The sequence below is a fragment of the Grammomys surdaster genome, unplaced genomic scaffold, assembly GCF_004785775.1.
Source record: "Grammomys surdaster isolate TR1022 unplaced genomic scaffold, NIH_TR_1.0 134, whole genome shotgun sequence".
Taxonomy (NCBI): domain Eukaryota; kingdom Metazoa; phylum Chordata; class Mammalia; order Rodentia; family Muridae; genus Grammomys; species Grammomys surdaster.
The window spans coordinates 7,486,974-7,500,902 of record NW_021604592.1 but is presented as its reverse complement, the minus strand read 5'-3'; positions in this window follow the sequence as shown (position 1 = coordinate 7,500,902).

Genomic DNA, 13,929 nt, shown 5'->3' with positions numbered 1-13,929 from the left:
AAACTAATCTAGAGGAAATGGGAGAAGAATTATATTGATAGTAAGCTATGTGATATTCAGCTTGACTTTTATTTTTGGGTCTTTGTTCATCCAACATCTCTTAAGATGCATCACTCAGACTTGTATGTGTTTAGATATTTTCTAAGCAGTATATTTAAAATTAATATCTGCTCAGCTCCAAAGCTGCTCAGTAACTGTGTGGACCTCAAAATCTATATTCTCAACAAGCCTTTCAGTGATGGTTTTGTCAAGCAGGTGACCCAGAGATGACAGCCTGCAACCTGGCCCCAAGGCTTGTAAATGAAAAAAAAAGTGAGTTCATGGATGCATCAGATCTCTGAAATGTTCTGTATTTAAATTTTTGTCCTTTTTCTCTAAAAAAGTGAAGAATTATGTCATATTAAGGCACTCAAATTGGCTTAACAGCTCACTCTAGGGAGCCTTTGCCATTTGCCTGTTCAGTGTTTGGAACCCATTGACGGGTAGTGATTGAAATATGCAGTCCTTGGGTGCGACATGCCTTCTGGAAATATTTCTTGACTCAAAATGCAAATGAAAGCTAATAGTTATTCTCCGTACAACACTAAGCTTGAGCATTAATGTCTTGAGCATTCACATGGCTAAGCCACTTACCCAAGATCTATTTATAAGGAATCTAGTGTGTTGAGAAACCAGAAAACATGCCTTTCATTGTATAGAAAGGAACATTCTTGAATCTCTTTGTTATCAGCATGAGGTTGAGAGATATGTCTCAACAAAGATGTGATTAAGGGGTGCCTAAGAGATGAGTTTGCTAATATTAATAGCATTCATCTGTTTCTGTCAGGCCAACAATGGCCCTACTGTACACATACTCCAGTTACAGGTAAGGGTTTGGCTGGTCACCTCTTTCCAGGGCAGCCTCACAGTAACTCTGGCTCAGGGTGACAGACTACTTTTTAAAGTCATGAAATTGAACTTGCTACTTCCTGAAGCACAACCTACCTTACAGTTGTTTGTATAAAGATGAATTCACAGGAGGCATTGCTGACAAACTTGGATCCTGATGTACCCATTTTCTGGAATATGTCTACTCCGCCTAGATGGTCTTGTCTGACAGGATTGCTGGTGATGTCACCCAGGATGTGCAGACTTAAGAATGAGGAAACAAGGGGAACTTAGCTGAAAGTAATGTTGCTTTATGGGTTATTTTTCTCCAGTTTAGGATTGTTTTTAATAGGGCGTGTTTATCTATTTACAGTGCATTCTCTTTTTTCTGGATTTCATGTATTTATTTAGATGACCCTATTGTTTTGGATTATCAACTAACACAAACTTTTATTATAACATCACTTCTTAATGACACAGTAATTTTATATTGTTACGTTTTTAATCCGGATACTTTACGATGCTCAATTTAATCAGCAAACTATCTAAATCAGTGTAGTAAGATTGGTAACAGGTAGCTTCATTAAAGACATAATCATAAAGATGACCTTGAGGACCAGAGTTGATGACATATCTAAGAGTATTTAGCTTGTTATTAGTGGCAGAAATCCTAAGTCCTTCTCACCCCTAAGTATGGCCTGTTTCCTTTGGTTTATAGTGTCTTCTTCTCTTAGAGAAAACTGAAGTGAGGGGAACAGTTTTCAGTGGTAGAATTCAACATCATCTCCATCCCCATATTAGAGAATCCTATGGTCAAGGTCTTCTTCACAGCATACTAAGGGGACCACATGGGCTCTTGAAGGTCACTGGTCATTTCGTTGCTATGTCAGAGGGGATGATGGAGCACTCTTGTCTCCCGTAGATCTCAATGTAACTGTTCCATCTTGAGGGGTTTGCCTAAATAGCCTAAAGTTTTCATTGTCTTTATTTTCTTGAAAATTTCAAGTGTCAGCAATTGGAAATTGTATTTTTCTTACCAAGCTAAAACCTTATTTTACAGAGGCATAGAATTTCAGAAATTAATTGTCTTCCAATAGAAAGGGAACTATTATATTTCTTTTTGAAATTAGTTAAAAAAGAAACCCTGTCTGATGGTTTTCTGCAGCCCTATAATTTGAAAGTAATTGCAATTTTTCAGAAGTTGATTTTTCTGCATTTTTAGTACAGAAATATGTACATTCTCAATAAATATGGATGAATAAAAATATATTTACGTTTGTAATTAAAATATCTAAAAATTGTCTTGTTTACCCAGACTAAACTATCTGTTCCTCATAAGTCCTTTGATGGGATTGGATGATGACAACAAAACAGTTAGAGATGAGAAGCCAGAGACAGAGGCACTATGTGATATTGCAGTGCAGGGCTGAGACCCAGAAAGAATAGTAGTTGCCAAATGTTTCCCTAAGGATGTGTTTCAAGATCCCTGATAATTTCTGCAAAGGGAAAACTGTTATGGTTGCAAATATAAAACAAATAATTGCTAATATTTTATTCTATCCACTAATAATTAAGGGAACCAATGACATGTCGCAGTTGAGTCAGAGAATATTTGAAGTGTCTACCATTTGTAGGCAGTGCTAAAATAACAAAGAAGGATCAAAATTAAAGGGGTTAATAACTAATGGAGCCATAAACCATAACCTGTCTGGTTATCTATTTTACCAAAAGAATGTTTACAAGTTAACTTCTGTCCCTATAGATTTATCGACTGGCTGGACAATAAAAAGTAAGATCCAGCAATGTGCTGTGTTCCTCATAATCACTCCATCTTATCTGAATAATCCCACCCCCAAATCCTCATAATGGTTTGTAACATTATGCCCACCATATTTTTTGTGAAGATATTTTGAGAGAAAAGAGAATACAAGGGCACTTGAATATTCATGGTCTTTCCTTTTAAGCAATTGAGTGAGGAAACTCAGAGATGGTATATATACCATTATGGTAAGAGAAATAAATATCCAAGATATTTCACAGATAGAATATGTATTTGGTTCACAGTTTTGGAAGTTGTCTGTGTTGCTTTAGACTGCCATGCAGAGGCACATGAAGGCAGGACCAAGTAACAGAACAAAGCTGCTTACCTTATAGCTTGCTTGAGTGTAAAGAGAGAAAATTGGATAGGTTTCCACAGTCTCCTTCGAGGGGTATAACCAATGACCTAAAGACTTCTCATTATGTCGTACTTCCTTAAAGACTCAACAGCCCAGTAGCATTGCCCTGTGCACTCAGCTTTAATGGTGGACCACTGAGGTTCCAACTACAGCAAAATAAATAAATAAATAAATAAATAAATAAATAAATAAATAAATAAATCAGTCACTTAAAGGACGTTTTGGGTGTAGAATTAGCTTTCTTTTTAGTTTGTGCTCTGAAGAACAGAGTATTGGTTGGCTATTTTTTGATTGGTTAAAGAAAGAGAGAAGAGGATCTGTGCCTTAGGGCCATCTTCCTCGAAACACCTGCACCATGAGAGAGGAGTGAAGGAAGTAGTGAGTGGGCAGGGAGAAGAGGAAAAGAAAGATGAGGCAGAGGTCCAAGTAAATTAGCTTGTGCACCCATGAAGGGTGAAGGAACAGATGTAAGAGATGCTGAAGGCCTGGATGCTGAAGGCCTGGATGCTGGTACAAGTTGTTGGACTGTATGTTACTGTCGGTAATACGTCTCAGTGGATCTGGAACATCATCTTCTCCATAATAGCACCTGAAAGACTAGCTGCCTTCCTTACAGCCCAAACAGTCCTGCTGGTCTGCTGCCCTGGACCTGTGGCATTCTGGACTAGTTCTGTTCTTATTTTTGGCCAAGTGGACACATGGATAATAAATCATTTTTTCTTGCTGTCTCAGCTGAGAACAAAGCAAAACAAAGAAAAGAAAATAAAGAGAAGGGACTACAAGGGCTAGATGGATATCACAGAATCCCAGCTTGATGCCCTGGAGAGTGGGGTCATGCTGAGAAGTGGGAACAAGACAGGCAGAGAAAACAAACTCTGTAAATACAGAGGGCTCCACAGTCAGGCTGTTCAAAGATGCTTGTCTCAACCCATTGGAGAGTTTGCACAGTAAGCCACTTGTACCCCATCCCTTAACTCCAGATGAGGGCAGATTCTAGAAAGTGGCATTTCCTTCTCTATACAATTTACATATGTATGGATGCTTCTAGAATTGCATAATTTAGTTTGACACAATCAAGTTATCCGAGCTGTCTTATTAAAGAAGAAATCCTCTGCATGTGTTAAGAACAAAGAGCTTTTATTATTATCCTGCTGTTAAAATGTTCACAGGTTTGCTTCTCAGTGAGGTGGTCAGAGACCGAGGTCATTAGTTTAGGATGGAAGGCTTGGCAACATTTGCCGGTTTAGCAGCATGGCCAAGTATTAATCCAGTTCTCATTGAGAAGTACAGGACCTGTCCTTTTTATTAATATATCTTGAAAATAAGATTGAATGTATAAATCTACAGTGAGGACAACATTGTGCTCAGGCATGGGTGATGCATGTGTGCTTTGGGGACATAAATGAGTTGCAGAGTTCACATTCTTATCTGTCTCCTTCTCAGAGTGTGCTTGTGGTTAGGACTTTGAGTCAGGTAAATTAAAAAGAAACTCATTAAACTTCAAAGCATGATTTAGTAGAGAATGTATTATTGTTGCAATTTGTAAAGTACATAGGTCAGTCTTTGAACACAGATGAAGAACCTATGATTCTATAATACACATCATACCTAATAATATAGCAAAGAGAGAGAGAGAGAGGGAGGGAGGGGGGAGGGAGAGGGAGAGGGAGGAGTCTACTTAGGTTCAGAAGTATTTTGGAATTATGTTTTTATTCTTGGGTTTGGGAATATTTTCATATATATAATGAAATAATTTGGGAATGGGACCCAGATCAAAATTCAGAGTCTTTAAATTAACTTTATGTGGTATTTTAAGTGATTTTGTGCATGTGCATTTTGTCATGGTGTGAACTTTCCACTTGTGGTATTATGTGTCAACTTGAAGTTTCAAACTTTGGAGTACTTGTCATTTTAGATATTAGGACAACAGAATGCATGTATTTTATTTCCCTTTGAAAATATCTCAGGACTGTAATTGAAAAAAAGCCCACTGTGTCCATAGCTAATGTCAACTCCACAGCTCCAGCCTCCTAAGAGGTCGGTAGCAGCATGATCCTGAGAATTCTCTTTAAACACAGTCCATCGTGAGGTCAGTCTTTTACTTACATTCTTTTCTCAACTCACCAGTGAGACCTTGGACAAGTAATTTTTTTGCTCTGGGCATCAGTTTTCGTTATGATTGATATGAAGGTTTTGATAAGATTATCTCAATAGCCTTGTCTCATTTGAGGATTCTAAATATAACCACAATTTGAATTGTGCAAATTCACTTTTGGGGTCTTTAATTCTGTTCTTCATTCTGTAGCAACTTGCTGGATTTTCTCCCTGCCTTGTATCATTTCCTCCTTTCTCTTTTATCTTATTCTTTGTCTTTCCTCAGAGCCCAAGTGGGAGTGCCAGTTCTCACTAATAGAAAAAGATACAATTTTCTTCCTCTGGATACTTTTGAAGTTTTTATAAAAGAGAATCTTGGTGCTTATTTGTTTAATTTTGCTTACCAGCTGTATGTGAGAGGATGTGTTTGTCTCAAAACAATTCTTTAGAGGAAGCTGGTCTTGCCAGATGGTAAGATGGCTGTCTGCATAATCTGCTGGGTAGCTACATTGTAGTCTCTGAGGAAAGCATAGCATTATCTGTTTATTATGCAATTTATAAGATCCCTACCTGATTTAGGCTTGAACACAAGGAAGTATATAAATATATACCCTTTATGGTAGGGCACTGGGTTTGCTAGAAATGGTTCTGATTTTGAGGATGCTCTGGTCTTGCCTGGTGGTAGCAAGAGTGAAGTCCCTCCTTGTTGCAGCTGGGCAGGGATGATCCAGTGACGCACAGGTGTCTCTGGGATTTTTTAGTCAATGCACTGCTATCACACTGTTCTCATTAAACTGTGATGGTGACAGCGGCAGGATTACACCTCAAAGTGTAGCAGCTGGAGGCCCTGCACATGCTGCTAAAACAGTCTCAGAAATGAGGTGAAAGGTTTAATTTTAGGCCTTTAAAAATCCAGGCTCCCAAGCATGGCTGTCCTCTGAAAGGCTTTATGAGCAGCTGACTGAAACAGATGCAGATACTTACAGGCAAGCACTGGACTGAGGACAGGGACCCCTATGGAAAAGTTAAGGGAAGGATTGAAGGAACTAAAGGGGATGGCAACCCCATAGGAAGACTAACAATGCCATCTAATCTGATTGCCTGGGACCTCCCAGAGACTGAGCCACCAACCAAAGAGCATACATGGGCTGGTCCAAGGACCTGGGCATATATGTAGCAGAGGACTGCTGGCTTCAGTGGGAGAGGATGTGCCTAATTCTTTAAAGACTTGATGCCCCAGGGAGGGGGGCTGCCCTGAGGTGTATCCTCTCAGAGATGAAGGGCAGACAGGATTGGGGGAAGAACTAACTCTGTGATGGGGGGACAGGGCAGAGAGACAACATTTAGGATGTAAGTAAATAAAATAATTAATTAATAAAAAGATCTAGGCTCCCTCCTCTCAGTCTGAGATTAAAAAGTTGAATAGAATTTTTTTGCTCCATGCTGACTATAAAACTCTCAATTGTCATTTTTCATAATGTGGCAGTCTGTTTGCAACAGAAAAGAGTCTCTTTGTACTGGCTTCATAGTATAAGAGATCTTCCCTTATGGGTCATCTAATGTAAACTCAGATTTGATAGGTCATTCTACTTTCTGATTGGAAACCTTGGGGGTGATTTTGTAAAATAACCCTTTCATAATAGGAGAATTTACTAATAAGAGTATTGCATTCTGACAGCCAACTATATACAATGCAGAGTATCTCAGCTCACATGAGCGTTCTCAGCAAGGTTACAAACTTGTTTTTCATGGAGAGGAAATTAATTTAAAAAGAACACACTAGAAAATGAAATTAAAACTAAGTTTTCTAACAAGTAGCCAGCCAACTATCTAGATTAGTCTCTTAGGAACAGAGAACAAGAAGTCCTATTCCGAAAGAAAAACACATAAATATATCCCTCTGTTCTTTATCAAGGTCGCTGAAGGAGAGAGAGTCAAAAGAAATGTACAAAGGAAGTGGAAAGGAAGGAAAATGCGAAGAGGAAGTTGGGGGGCAGAGGTAGACAAGCTGAGGTAGGAGAGAGGTGAGTGGGTACAGGATAGAGAGGGAAGAATTCGCGTGGGCCAATCTGAACCCTTCTCAGATTTTTCACCCAGTTATACATCCTTGGGAGAAAGAACACTTCTCTGTTTCCCTTCCAAGTTCTCAGTTTTCATAACCCGTTATCTGGATGCAGATCTGCTCTCTGGCTTCTGTGCAGTGTAGTTCCTTCTAGACTGTCCTGTGCCCTCACTGTTTCCATAGCGACTGGACATTACACTCCAACCTGCCTTCAGTCCCAGTGTGTTCCCTGCTGCCCCCAGTGTCCCCAACAGCCTGCCTGTTTGCCACCATCACCACTTTCCTTCCTGAATAAACTTACAAAATAATACTACACAGTGGTAACAAAAAATAAACCAACTACATATAGAACTTGCCATGGTTTTCTGGAAATTCTTTTTTCTTCTGAGAGAAGAGGGGAGTCTTCACCCTCTTACTTCGAATTTTAGGCAATAAAACACAGCTGTGATGAAAGCTTAAAGACTTTGCCCTTGGTGAGTGGGTTACAACCGCTTGTAATTTCTACTCCAGGGAATCCAACTCTGAAACCCTGTCAGCATCTGTTTCATGGAAAGTGTCTGTATCATCTACAAAGCACTTTTGGTTGACAAAGATCTGTTTTCTGCAACAATAGGAATGTTTCCACACACCAATCTCAGTTCTACTTGTGACAGCAGACTTCTGGTACTGGTCCCCGTAATCCCCATTCTTCTTGTATCCACATCCTATGTAATCTCCGAGTTTCCCTTGCATGTGGCCTGGAACCAGTGTGTCACTTTTAATGAACAGAATATGACAAATATGATGTGATGTCATGTCTGATATCAGGTTACAAAGCGCTATGACTGTCATCTTTCTGGCATTGCTCTCTTTCCTGTTCACGAATATGATGAACCCTGATGTGTTGTGAGCTGCCTTATTGGGAGGCTCATGGAGTAAGGAGCTAGCAGAGACTGCCAGCCCTCAGCTATCCAGGGTTCCTGATCAACAGGAACTGCGAGACACAAAAACTTAGAGCCGTTTGGAGGCAATGTGTTACACAGCAGTAGATAACGCACACCCGCCTCTTCCTTTAACAGGCATGCCTTTTCTGTTTCCAAATCTAAAAATGAGATTCATGATTTGATCATCCTTAGTTACGCTTTACATGTAGACACTCATGATTCAGCTAAGGCTCTTTTGAACTATTACAAGCCAGGTAACCCACAGGTTGTTTCTTCTCTCCTCGTCCTCCCTGAACCAGCTCGATCTTGTCTTCCCACAGCCTTTCCAACCCCCCCCCCCCCACCCCAGTCTGACTTACATGATCTAACTGCGGGTTGTTGATTTTCCTCTATTTCCCTGCATTACTGCACATCTGTCAGGGAGGATTGGAGTGCCTTATGCTGTCGTGGCTGTGATTTCATTTAGGTCCCTCAGCCACACAGTAATCATGAGTCACTTGATTATTAACCTTGGGAAGATTCAAATAGCTTATTTGGGCTGTATTATTGAGTTCTTGATCATTTATGTACTTTACTTGGCACCAGAACCTCGATGGCTGATAGACAACAAACCAAACCCAAACATTCCGCCACTGGAAGTCTCATTTCTGAATCCCTCCAACTTTCACAATAAGGTTTCGTTATAAATTTAAAGTTGCATGAAATACGGATTGCTTTCTAGATCCTATAAGCTATAGCTCTTGATTATGTTCTCCTTTTATTTGCCACCATCCTAAGTGGCTTCTCCTCTGCCAGAGTCCATCAGTAGCCTGTAGTTCAGCAGTAAGAGGTAGGGGCTCAGGAGACCCACTCTTATCCATGAATGACTGTAGAGCTGCTTTGTCCTGTGCAGGTCCTGTGCAGGTATCCACAGCTGCTGTGAGTTTGTAATTACATCACTTACGTTGTTTCTAGATTATGGGAGTTTTCTGCCTGTCTCCCTACCTTTTAGCTACCTACACTAAAATCTCCCCTTCATCAGTATTTGCTGAAGCTCTGAATGGATGGTATACATGACTTGTTTAGGGATAAGCCCTCACCTGTTGCTCAGTCAAAGCATCTTGGGAAGCCATGAGTCTTGGCATTAGTGTATCTCGTTGCAGACAGAGGCATCTCTGTGTGGGATTGAGAGACATCGTCATATAAAGATGGACATCTAGAAACTTAAAGGGCAGATCAATTTTATGTCTGTTTGGTGAAACATCAATAGAGATTTCCCTCAAAGGGACTATGACCTTCCAAGGCATGCGTCTTTGACCAGGCTCACAGCACGTGGCATGGGACCAAATCCAATCAGAGAGCAGTTGGCTGACACAGCTTTCGGTGTTTGCAGAAATAGGGTTTTATCATCTAGCTTGGGTGGGAAACCAAAGAGAAAGGCAAGAGTCTGTGTAGTTCTGGGGACTTCTGGGGTCTCCCTGACAAGTTAGTCCTATGGAAGTAGCCTATACCCAGCGTTGCGGTTCTTGCTTAGGGCCCTACTGCTTAGGAATAGAATTATCTAGCCAGACTGGGCATCTCCTTTCAAAGTCTAATATTTTTTATTTGGGTTAGAAGATAATAGGTTTCCATGTAGATTTTTTCCCTTTCTCACACCTCTTATCTTCCCTTTACCCATAATCCTCTTCCCTGCTTAACCCTTTGTATCCCTAGTACCCTCACTTTATACGTCCATTTTACCTGTGTTTCACTTTCACCCATCCCATAAAACTCCTCTCTCCACTGGTCCCTCTCTAGTTACATGGCTTCTACAGATACTGCAATGTAAATGCACTACAGAATTGAAGCTATATCTGGGATTCCCTTGGAGGAGGGGGAGGAAGGATTGGAGGAGCCAGAGGGGTCAAAGACACCACCAGCTTACAGACAGAATCAACTGACTTGGACTCAACTGGGCTCACAGAGATCAGGGAGCTTATAGGAGTCTGACCTAGACCCTTTGCATGTGTTTTATCACTGTGTAGCTTGGTGTTCTTGTGGCATCCCTAACAGTAGCAATGAGCAGGTATGGGCAGTGTGGAAACCCATTCCTGGGGCTCCCAGCTCCTAAGGCCCACTTTTTTGAGCAATGCACTGACTGTTGACTGTGTACAGAAGACTAATTTCCCAAATGCCCTGGATTTTAATTTAAAAGGACATCATCAGACTCACTGCATATTTAAAAAGAATACAGGTTCTTAAACTGTATAACAGCAAAATTCATTTAGACAATTTTATAGCATGGCCTATGAACCTGTGCTTTATAGCTGCTATCCCAGTAACCCTGAGGGCAAGTGGGTACTTGTGAAGAGACAGCGCCTTGAGGACAGTGTGCTTTATGAAGTTTGCCTGAGATAAGTTTACAGACCGACCACTACTTCAATGCTTATATACTGCCTCCCTACTAACTGCCAATATGTGTTCCCTCCCTTACAAAGGGAGTTCACCTGAGCTTTGGAGTCTACTTTGCCATCCTTGTGACAGACTGAAGTTATTGGAGACTTATGTTAATTAATAGGTGTAGGGGTATGGACATTCTACTTCCATCAGCTATTCATTGGAGCAGCCCTGTTGTATACAATTTACACTGGTTTGCAAAAATTCTCCTCTGGGAGAAAACTTGAGACAAGTTTCAGGTGTTCATAGTAGTACCTGGCTTGATAACTCTCTTGGTTCATTTCTCTTCCTGACAATTGGGATATCCTCCTCCCCCCTCACCACCTTGCCTTCTCCTAATTAACTATACTCCATGGCATTTCCAACTTAGATTGTGTTTCTGGGAACAAATGAAGATGACGGAGATGCAAATATACCTTATGTATTATGTGTACCTTCTCTGAGATTTTTCCCTGGGGCTCATTTGACTGAGAATGGCCTCCATAATTCCATATGCTCATATATTTGAGTGTTTGGTCCCTAGTTGATGGAAGTATTTTAGGAAGGATTAGGAGGTGTGGCTTTTTTGGAGGAGGTGTGTCACTTGGGGTGTGAATGTTTCAAAAGTTCACACCGGGCCTTGTCTCTCTCTCTGCTTCCAACTTGGGAATCAGATGTAAGCTCTCTGCTACTTCTCCAGTGCCCTGCTGGCCAGCCTGCTGCTGCTTTTCCTATGATGATCCTGGACTAACCCTGAAGCTATAGGCAAGCCACAGACTACATGCTTTCTTTCATAATTTTATAAGTTATCTTGGCTACAATGTCTCTTGACCCTCCACTCTGCAGGTATGCACTACCTGTGGAAGTCAGGACCACATTGCTCTCATGAACCTCGCTGACTCTGTGTGATCATCAGTCTAACATGTCTGATCTTGTTTCCAGCAGCCAGAACTTTAATAAACTGAGCGACGCCCACGTGATACAATCCCTGATGTTTTCAGAAGCCTAGCAAGGGAAGTACTGTCTTTATTTCCACAATCTGGGTTGCAATTCCTCTTGGCTGAGTAGCCTTCCAGATTTAATGATTGCCCCAAACCAGGAACTGCAGCATAAATCTCCACATGTGGACTGTATCTCACAGCTTGAGTTAAATGGCCCCCAAACATATGGTATTGTTTTTTGTTCCTTTTTGCATTTTCCAACACATGGACAGTTTCTCACATTTTAAATCAACTGAAAATGAGAAGATTATATTCAAATCTTCTTGGAGGATTAACTACCAGGAAATATGTTTGATTTGCATAAATATTTGTGGTAGATAGATGATGAGGTCAGACACTTTGCAAAGACTATTTTCATAGTGGAGGAAATGGAATTCCAAGAAGAGAAAAGGTGGATGATTCCAGAATCACAGGATTGTCGAGGCTGGGCTGTCTGAGCTTTGGTCATACTCTCTTGACTTACACTGTACCAAAAGGGAAGCAGAGGACAGGACAAGGCTTGATAAACCAGGTTCAGATAAGAGGCGTCTCCTCCAAAAGAGTGTTGCCTGTCCTATGAGTCATCTCTGCAGCAATCTCTCTCCTGTGACATTACTCCCGGTAGACTCTAATCTATGTATGAGCCCAAGTCAGCTGTTCAGGGGCTTCTAGATAAAGTCATTGGAAATGCTTGTATGTAGAAAGATCCTGTTCCCTAATGACCAGATTTCATGTTGGGTGTGAGTGACAATGATTCCATAGTGTGCATCAATAGAATAGTTAAGAGTGATACAAGGTTGAGCATCGGAATATTGTCCCTAAGAGAGACCAGGCCTGTTTGTTTCTCAGAGGGCTGCACCGGAAAGGGCAGCAGTATGCCTGGAAGACATTCTCTGCAGGTGATGATCAATAGGAAAAGGAGACAAGCGGCTCCTTAGCCATTTCTCTCCTTAGCAGCTCACTGGGCCTTGTCAAAACCATCCAAAGCCACAGCCAGCTGTGTTGTCCTCATTATGGAAATGGGCCCGCTAGAGCATTGCCCTCTTGGCTAACACTAGGCATTAACGCCGCAGGGATTCTGATCCAGACCCTGAAGACCAGAATGTGGTCGGCTGCTCCGATTTTCAGAGTATTTTCAGTTGACCTGTCTTCTGCTGCCTTTATGTTCATCTTTCATCTACGTGTACCAAGACACACATAGCAAAGAGCCTAGAGAGGGTTCTTTTTCAATTCTGTACACTACCTAGAACAGCCCTGCTCAGAGACAGGTTGTCAGTCTAGGTGAGTTCAAACCCCAGATTGGTGACCTCTGTCTGGTCCCGGTTGCCTGCATAGAAACCAGGCTGCCAAAACTACCTCCCTCCGAGGGTAAGCAATTCAAGTCCCCAAGGGAACCCCTCGACTCCACAGCACAAGCACAACCTCTGAGCCTACCCAGTCTCATGTCTGCATCGGTTCCCATTTCACTCCACCTTAAAAAGATGTGTGGTACTGGCTTATTCCTCCAACTCCTCTTCCCTCCCTTCAGCCATAGAAGAATGATAAGAGACGGAATGACTGAGCAGGGAGGAAGTCCCGATTCTGACTCTGCAAACTAGCTGACTCTTTGCTAAGAGGGTCTGGGTGGTTTTTTGGGAACCCAGGGAGGAGACTACTGTCTTCTCACTGAAAATGTCACGCTTTAATGATGCCAGCCTTGGGAAAACCTAGAGCACTGGGAAGGTACAGGGAGGTAATCACCTATGGGAATTTCTAGTTCCGATTTCCAGGCTCAGCACTTTCCAAGCTTATCTCTAAATCAAGATCTCTTTCTTCCTCTGTAGCGAGAGATCAATAATTTTGATCATTTTAGAGTTTATCCAAAAGTCAAAGAAACCCGAACAGGATAAGGTTTAGAACCTGCACACTGGAGTCCAGACAAGTGACTTGTGACGAAGCTTATAAAGTTCATGATCCTTATGAAGTTGAAAGAAATCTCTGTAGCTACTGAGTCTGATCTCTTTTCTCCACCCTTCTCTTTTCACGCTTACAAGTCCCCATCTCGCCTTCCTCCAGTACACCTCTCTTCTGGGCTCTGGTCTTGGGCTGCAGTTGCGCGCCGTCACCTCTAGATGGAACTTTCTCACCAACCCAAAGCCAGGCGGACCAGAGCACCCCTGGTGCAGGGAGGTGCGGCAAGGAGTTCCCGCCTTCTCTCTGCGCGGGGCGAGCGCCTAGCGGAGGTATCTGGGGCGATAGTTAGGAGGAAGGGGCCGGTGCCCAGCGGGTTTCCAGCGGCTGGATGGGAGGGAATCCTGAGGTTTCTGGGTTAGGGAGCTCTTCAGGAATTTCCTGCCTTAATCTGAGCTCCTTGAATCCTCTCTACAAAATAACAGTCGCCTTGGTTGCCTGGTCCCCAGTGCCCGCAGTGGGGTTGTACTCCTCCTCCAGCT